Source organism: Lemur catta, chromosome 3 (assembly GCF_020740605.2).
Source record: "Lemur catta isolate mLemCat1 chromosome 3, mLemCat1.pri, whole genome shotgun sequence".
NCBI lineage: Eukaryota > Metazoa > Chordata > Mammalia > Primates > Lemuridae > Lemur > Lemur catta.
The window spans coordinates 101,400,226-101,408,527 of record NC_059130.1 but is presented as its reverse complement, the minus strand read 5'-3'; the positions used below and the strand labels follow the sequence as shown (position 1 = coordinate 101,408,527).

The 8,302-nt window shown below is 40.9% G+C and overlaps 1 pseudogene; it reads left to right on the top strand.

Moving 5' to 3' along the window:
- The first annotated feature begins 1,760 nt into the window (after positions 1 to 1,760).
- LOC123634869 lies at positions 1,761 to 8,003 on the top strand (annotated as a pseudogene).
- The last annotated feature ends 299 nt before the right edge of the window (positions 8,004 to 8,302 follow it).

Sequence of the window (8,302 nt, the reverse complement as noted above, 5' to 3'; positions counted from 1 at the left end):
CCTAGTCTCCGCCCACCTTTCCCGTCATGCCCCAGACCCGAGCTGTGTGGCCCTTCCCAGCATTCCTCTTTCTTCAGTTATGGTTGACTTCTTAAAGAGACCCAGAGTCAGTTGTGAAAAGATGGAGGAAACATGGGGTTTAGGGAAGAACATCAGGGGCGTTGGAAGGCGTTGTAGGTAGGCTACATCATTCTTTAATGCCCATTTCCAGAAAGGTGGCCTGCTGAGAGAACATGGTAATAAATAATATCTGATATTTATTAAGCCAAGTGCTTGCTAAATACTTGACATGTATCATCCCACTTAATCCTCACCACAACCCTAAGACGTACACATTTTTATCTTTGAGATGTTAATGAAGAGATTAATTAACTTGACAAAAATCAAGACTTGGATTTTTTTTTTAATTCAACATTGTTTCGGAGATACATTAATATTTCGTGTGGCCTTTTATTCATTTTAACTGCTGTATAGTATTCCTTTGTACAAATATGCTACAATATAATCATCTACTACTGGTGTACATTTGAGCTGTTTCCAATTTTTGGCTATTAGGGGTAATGCAGCTGTGGACGTTCTTGTCTTTTGTGGTATTAAAGGTCAAACTTACAGCAAATTTAGTTTAAAGATCTCATTGGCTTTATTTATGATTCTAGAATCAGACAACACTTCGTTCCATAAGATATAAATAAATATTTACAATGAGCTGAGCAGAGGAAGTAGGTTTTATAGACAAAGAAGGGCTAAAGAAAACAGAAACAAAGAATAAAAAACGGATTGGTCATCTCAAAGTTATTTTCCTTGTAAAGCGGAACAGGGAAACAGAACAATGGAGAAATAACTGGTTGGTTAACATAGGTTACTTCATTTTACTTTTTTGATAAGGATTAAAGCAGGGGGAACTTCATTATCATGCTGATTAAAACTGGCCTGTTTGGGAAACCAGGCTGTTATCTATCTCTCTCGCCCTCTCTCTCCTCCCAGCCCCTGTGATTTCTAGAGAGTCAGATAACAATTTAGTTTCAGTTATGTGATGTGGAACCTCAGCATGAGTGACTCCATTTTGATTTTTAGTCTGGTGTATTGGGACCTAGCACAGAAATTAGTCCAAAACAACAGCCTCCTATAATTTTTATTTAACAGTAGCACATATGCACACGTTTCTGTTGGGTCTATATCCACAAGTGAATTAGTTTGTTAGGTATATGTGAAACTTAGGTAGACAATGTCAAAAAATTTTAGAATGTAGTTGTTTCAGCTTACACTCCCCACCAGCCATATATGACTATTTCAGTTGCCCAACATACTTGCCAATAATTACTACCGTACATCTTTTTAATTATAATCATTCTAGTGGGGGTATAGTGGTATCTCACTGTGGTATTAATTTGCATTCCCCAGGTTACCAATAGGGTTAAACCCATTTTCATATTTTTGGATATCTAGATATCCTCTCTTTAAAGTGCCTATTCAAGTCTCTTACTCATTTTTGTATTGGATTGTCTGTCATTTTTTTATGGTATATATTCTAGATATGAGCCCTGTTGTGGTTTGAATGTATGTGTCCCTTCAAAATTCATATGTTGGAACTTAAACCCAAAGATGAGAAGTGAAGCCTTTAGGAGATGATTAGGTCATGGGGACTCCACACTCATTGTGTTGGTCCATTTTGTGTTGCTATAAAGGAATACCTGAGACTGGGTAATTTATAAAGAAAAGAGGTTTATTTGGTTCATGGTTCTGCAGGCTATACAAGAAGCATGGCACCAGCATCTGCTTCTGGTGGGAGCTTCAGGAACCTTCCAATCAAGGTGGAAGGTAAAGAGAGAATAGGCACATCACATGGTGAGAAAACGAGCAAGAGAGAGAGAGGGGCAAGAGAGAGGTGCCAGTCTCCTTTAAATAACCAGCTCTCACAGGAACTAATAAAGTGAGAACTCACTCATTATTATAAGGAGGGCATCAAGCCACTTATGAGGGATCTGCCCCCATGACCCAAACACCTCCCACCAGGCCCTACATCCAACACTGGGGATCAAATTTCAACATGAGATTTGGAGGGGCCAAACATCCAAACCATATCACTCATGAATGAGATTAATGGTCTTATAAAAGAGGCTTCATATGTGTTCACTGCTTTTGCCCTTTTAACCCTTCACCGTATGATTACACACTGTTTGTCCTCTCCAGAGGACAGCAACAAGGTTCCATCTTGGAATCAGAGCTTAAGCCCTTACAAGACATCAAATCTGCTTGTGCCTTGATCTTGGACTTCCCAGCCTCCAGAACCATGAGAAATAAATTTCTATTATTTATAAATTACCTAGTCTATGGTACTTTCTTATAGCAAGGAGGAATAGACTAAGACAAGTCCTTTTTGAGTATACAGTCCCCTGTATAGACTAAGACAAGTCCTTTTTGAGTCCCCTCCTTGTCTACGGTTTCACTTTCTGCTGTTTCAATTACTTGCAGTCAACTACCGTCTGAAAGTATTACATGAAAAATTCCAGTAACGAACAGGGTAAGTTTTAAACAACTTTTATCAAAGTATATTGTTATAATTGTTCTGTTTTATTATTAGTTATTGTTGTTAATCTCTTACTGTGCCTAATTTATAAATTAAACTTTATCTTAGGTGTGTATGTACAGGAAAAAACATAGTGTATATAGGGTTGATTACTACCTGCAATTTCAGATATCTATGGAACATCTTGGAACACATCCCCTGTTCATAAGGGGGGTACGACTGTGCATATTGAAAATATCTTCTCCTATTCAGTAGATTGTCTTTTCATTCTATTGTTGGTGTCTTTTGATGAATATAAAAGACCTTTATGCTTAATGCTTCTTGGGTCCATTAAGAAATATTTTCCTAAAAAAATATATATTTTCCTGCCAAAGATAGGAAATTTCTGGAAGTGTTATTACTTTGTCTTTCACATTTAGACCTATAATCCACGAGAAGTTGGATTTTATGTGTGGTGTGAGATAAGTCAGATTTCATCTTTTCCATGTGAATATTAAATTGATTAGGCACTATTTTTGAAAACCCTGCTCTGCATTGACACCTTTGTCATAGGTAAATTGTCTACATATGCGTGGGTTTGTCTCAGGACTAGGTAGTCTATTCCTTTTGTCTCTCTCTATAGAAATACCATACTGTCTTCATTTCTGTAACAGCTTTATCATAAATGTTGATACCTTATAGAAAAAGTCCTCCCTCCCATTATGTCCTTCAAGATTGTCTTGGCTTTCTTTGGTCCTTTACATCTTCATGTAAATTTCTGAATCAGCTCATCAGTTATCATAAAACTTTCCTTATAAATTTTAGGATTGGTTGGGATTTTGTTTAATACTGCATAAAAGTAGTATACCTGTTTTGGAGAGTTGGCATTTGTTATTCATTGTGTTGAATTGCATCCCCTAGAAAAGATATTTGTAAATCCTACCCTCAGAATGTGAGCTTATTTGGATGCAGGGTTATTGTAGATATAAAGTCAAGATGAAGCCATACTAGAGTAAGGTGGGCCCTTAATCCAATATGACTGGTGTTCTTATAAGAGGAAACTAGTTGTTATATGTATACCATGGAGTACTACTCAGGTAAAAGAAATAATGGTGATATAGCACCTTTTGTATTTTCCTGGATAGAGCTGGAACCCATTCTACTAAGTGAAGTATCCCAAGAATGGAAAAATAGGCGCCACATGTACTCACCATCAAACTGATATCACTGATCATCACCTAAGAGCACTTTTAGGAATAACATTAATCGGGAGTCGGGTAGACATGGGGGGGTAGGGGATGGGTGTGTACATACATAATGAGTGCAATGCACACCGTCTAGGGGATGGACACGCTTGAAGCTCTGATTTGGGGCAGGGGAGGGAGGGACAAGGGCAATATACGTAAACTAAACTTTTGTACCCTCATAATATGCTGAAATAAAAAAAAATCTAAAAAGAAAAAAAATTGAGGGGATGATGGTACCAACATGAAAGTTACATGACCCATAGCAAGACCAGCTAGGACCTAGCCTGGAGATAAAGGTAAAGGAGCACAGCTTTGCATCATGGCAAAACCAGCCCCAACCCACCACCAGGCTGCTGGGGTCAGGACAGAAAAGCAGGTCAATGCAAGGGCTCTACCCAGAGGTATCTCAAGAAGAGTAAGTGAGTAAATGTGAAATATCTTGGGAATTGGGCCCTAATAGGAAAATATTCAGTCAATCGTACCAGCATGTCTCCACTCTAGGCTTAGTCCAACCTTCAAAAATTTGACCTGGAGCCCCTTACTCACCCCACAATGAGGAGGAGGAGGAGGAATGCATCCATGGAATTACATGGCCTACTGCCCTGGTTGGGCCTTGACCACATGCTGGTCCAGGACCTGAGAAAAACTCACTGGCTACACCTCAGCTGCTACCATCTGATCTGACCTCTCTCCATCAGGGAGAACGATGCCCGATCACTGCTCCTCCCCACACACACTCTGATCATACCCTAAGGCTGTGGGGTCAGGACTGGTTCAGGGTCTAATCCAGAAACTTCTAATGCCCAGAGACCACAGAGATACTCTCACTCTCTTACTGTCCCTCAGCCTTGACCATAGGTGGGAGACCAGAGCTGGTCCAGGCCCTCCACTCTGCACACACCGCACCCACCAGCCCTGCATCCTCTCTGCCCCACCTACTCTTGCCTAGATCCTCACCCTCACCTCCAGCTCCACCCTGCTTGCTGCACAGGCCTCAGAAGTGAGATCTCTTTCATTTCTTCCCCTTGTCTTCAGGCTCGGAGGCACTCTTCATGCAGCTGCCTTTGACATCTCCTTCCCTGGTCATGTTAGAAATGACTCGTGGTGTCATTAAGAAAATGGACATTGTAAATTGTCTCAGCAAGGTAAAATTTTTATTTTTGATTAGAAGGGCATTTAGTGGTAGTAAGAGTATTTAACTAGTGTGTGTTATAAGGGTTTTTTTATTTTTTTATTTCTAATGTAGATCTATGGCTGTCTCTTCTCCCATTGGCCAGGATTTTGACTGCACAATTTTGTTTTTATTTGATTGGCTGAAGTGTGTCGTTAAGACATAAAGGAAGAGGGGGTAGGGGGCTCTTAGTATAGTAAATATTTAAAGTTTGTGGGCTAGTCAGGCACAGTAAGATATGTGGAAGTGTGTTATTTTTTGATATTTTGGCAGAAAATATTAAGTCAAGGTTATCTCCCCCTATAGTCACAAGAAGAGGAAGCCAATTTTCCCTATGGGTCCCAGAGATCCTTTGTGCCATTAAGTTATCCTTATCTGACTCAGAAACCACGAGATTCCCCTTGTTATCTGACCTCTAGGAATAGAACCTCTTTTCTGTAACTCTGCTGGCCAGAAAGGATCTCCTGGGGCTGTCTCTGGGACGGCCTCTTCTAGGGCTCTCTGGGGCTGTTCCTACTTCTAAATTGACCAGATCCTGTAAATGGCTTTCACAGAATGGATTTCTTCCCTGAAAAATAAGTTTATAACAGCTTTATTTAGATACACTTCACATACCATACAATTCACCCCTTTAAAGTGTACAATTCAATAGATTCTGTATATTCAGAGTTGTACAACCATTGCCACAATCAATACTTGAACATTGTTATTTTCCCAAAAAGAAACCCTATATCTATTATTAGTTACTTCCCATTTCCCACCAATCCATAGGCAATTACCAATCTACTTTCTGTCTCTCTAGAATTGTCTATTCTGAACATTTTGTATAAGTAGAATTACACAATATGTGGTCCTTTGTGACCAGCTCTTTTCACTTAGCATAATGCTTTCAAGGTTCATCCATGCTGTAGCATGTATCAGCACTTCATTTCTTTTTATTGCTAAATAATATGGATGTATTGCCATATTTTATTTGTCTGTTATATGGATATACCACATTTTATTTATCCATTCATCAATTGATGGACATTTGGGTTGTTTCCACTTTTTGGCTATTATGAATAATGTTGCTATGACTAGTCATGTACAAGTTTTTGTGTGGACATGTTTTAATTTCTCATGTTTACATGTATAAAACAGGAACAAATGCTATGAAAAGTAGAGCAATAAGAGAATAAGAAAGAGGTCTTGGAAATTAAAAATACAGTATCAGACATTAGAAATTTAATAGTAGTGTTAAAACATAAAGTTGAGGAAATCACTGGGAAAGTGGAACAAAACAATACACTGTGGCAGCTGAGCCACCTACAAGTGGCATTGCTGGGTAACTCTATGTTTAACTATTTGAGGAACTGCCAGACTGTTTTTCAAAGTGATGCACAATTTTACATTCTCTCTATAGTAGTGTATAAGAGTTCAGTTTTCTCTTCATCCTTACCAGCATTTGTTATTATTTCCGTCTTTTATTATAGCTACCTTAGTGGGTTCAGAGTGGCATCTCTTTGTAGGTTTTGTTTGTTTGTTGTATTTTGCTTTGTCTCTTGGGTCTAGGGTCTTGCTTTGTTGCCTGGGCTAGAGTGCAGTGGCATCTTCATTGCTCATTGCAACCTCAAACTCCTAGCTCAAACCTTAGCCTCCAGGTTGGTCTTGAACTCCTGGGCTCAATGATCCTCCTACCTCAGCCTCCCAAAGTGCTGGGATTACAGGTGTGAGCCACTATGCCCAGGCAGGAAGAGAGTTCTACACCCAGATACCTTTCACCCTTTCACTTTCTGAGGGAGCCAGAGGATCTGTGTGGAGAGGTCATTTCCTGCCATCCTGCCCCAAACCAGAAAATCTGTCTGTTATGACTGGGAGTTGGGGATCCCAGGAAGAATGTTGATCCTATGCCTGATGAAAGTCAACACCATCCCCATACACTCCCAGGATACATCCCATGGTGGAGCAGGAAGGGCTCTGGGAGGGTAGAAGAGAGCCCAGACCCTCCTCTCATCCTGTTTTAGTAGGGGGCGTGGTGGGTTTTTTTCTGAAGCTGCTCCATTTCCACTTGGAAAGAAAGATCCTGTGGCACTGGTGAAGCATGTCGGTCTGTCTGCTTACTGGTGTTTCTCCCTGGTCTGAAGGGTTCTGTCTGTGCCTGTCTTCCCAAGGCCCTCCCCATCTCTAGATTATTGGTCTGGGCCTCAGAGCCCCCTCCCTCCCTTGGCTATATCAGCCTTGCTGGCTTAGGGAGTGATTAGGAATTTAATTATTTCATTTCTCACTTAGTAGATTAATCCCATCCATCATGGGCAGGCCTTCTCCCCTGGTTCCCCTCTCAGGCTGCCTGGCCAATTCCAAGAGGAAGGACCATAACTCACTGGGCCTGGGGGCAATGGATGAAGTTTTAATGAAGGTGAGGGGGTGTGTATAAATTTACACAAGTGAGTGTTTAGTGATGAGTATAGGTCTTAACATGTTTGTGTGTGAAGATTGTATGAAGTTAAATATTCAGGCCTTTCAATTTTTGGCTCAGAGGAGGCCAAGGTGCAACTTGCTTCCACTATGCCATCTTTGGGTGCATCTGACACCAGCTGCCTTCACCACACTGCCAAAATTTAACCCTAGTAAGATCAAAGTTGCATACCTAAGGTGCACCCATGGGAAAGTCAGTGCCATGTCTGCCCTAGCCCCCAAGATTGGCCCTCTGGGTCTATCTCCCAAAAAGGCTGGTGATGACATCGCTAAGGCAATGGGTGACAGGGTCTAAGGGTTACAGTGAAAACTGACCTTTCAGAAAAGACAGGCCCAGAATGAGGTGGTAACTTCTGCCTCTGCCCTGATCATGAAAGCCCTCAAGGGACCTCCAAGAGGCAGAAAGGAAGCAGAAAAACATTAAACACAGTGGAAATATCACTTTTGATGAGACTGGCAACATCGCCCAAAGGGACAGCACCAGTCTTTAACCAGACAACTCTCTGGAACCATTAAAGAGATCCTAGAAACTGCCCAGTCAGTGGGCTGCAATGTTGATTGCTGCCCCCCTCGTGACGTCGTAGATGACATCAACAGCGGCGCAGTGGAATGCCCAGCTAGCTGAGAAGTACAAAGGAAACTATTTCGATAAAGGATTATTTGACAACAACAAAAAACAACAACAAACAAAAACAAACAACAAAACATTCATTGCAACATGTATTAATATATACAGGCAGATATTTGTATAAGTTTTATATGACTTAAATTGCTGTGAGCATGTGTTTGCATGTACAAGGAAGGCATAGAAGGAGTGGAGGTTGATTAGGCTGTGACGTTATCCTGAGTGTCCTCCAGGCAACCTTGACCAGAATGAGACAGACAGACAGTTTTCTGAGTGCTCTGCCTCTCTGGGACCAGCCT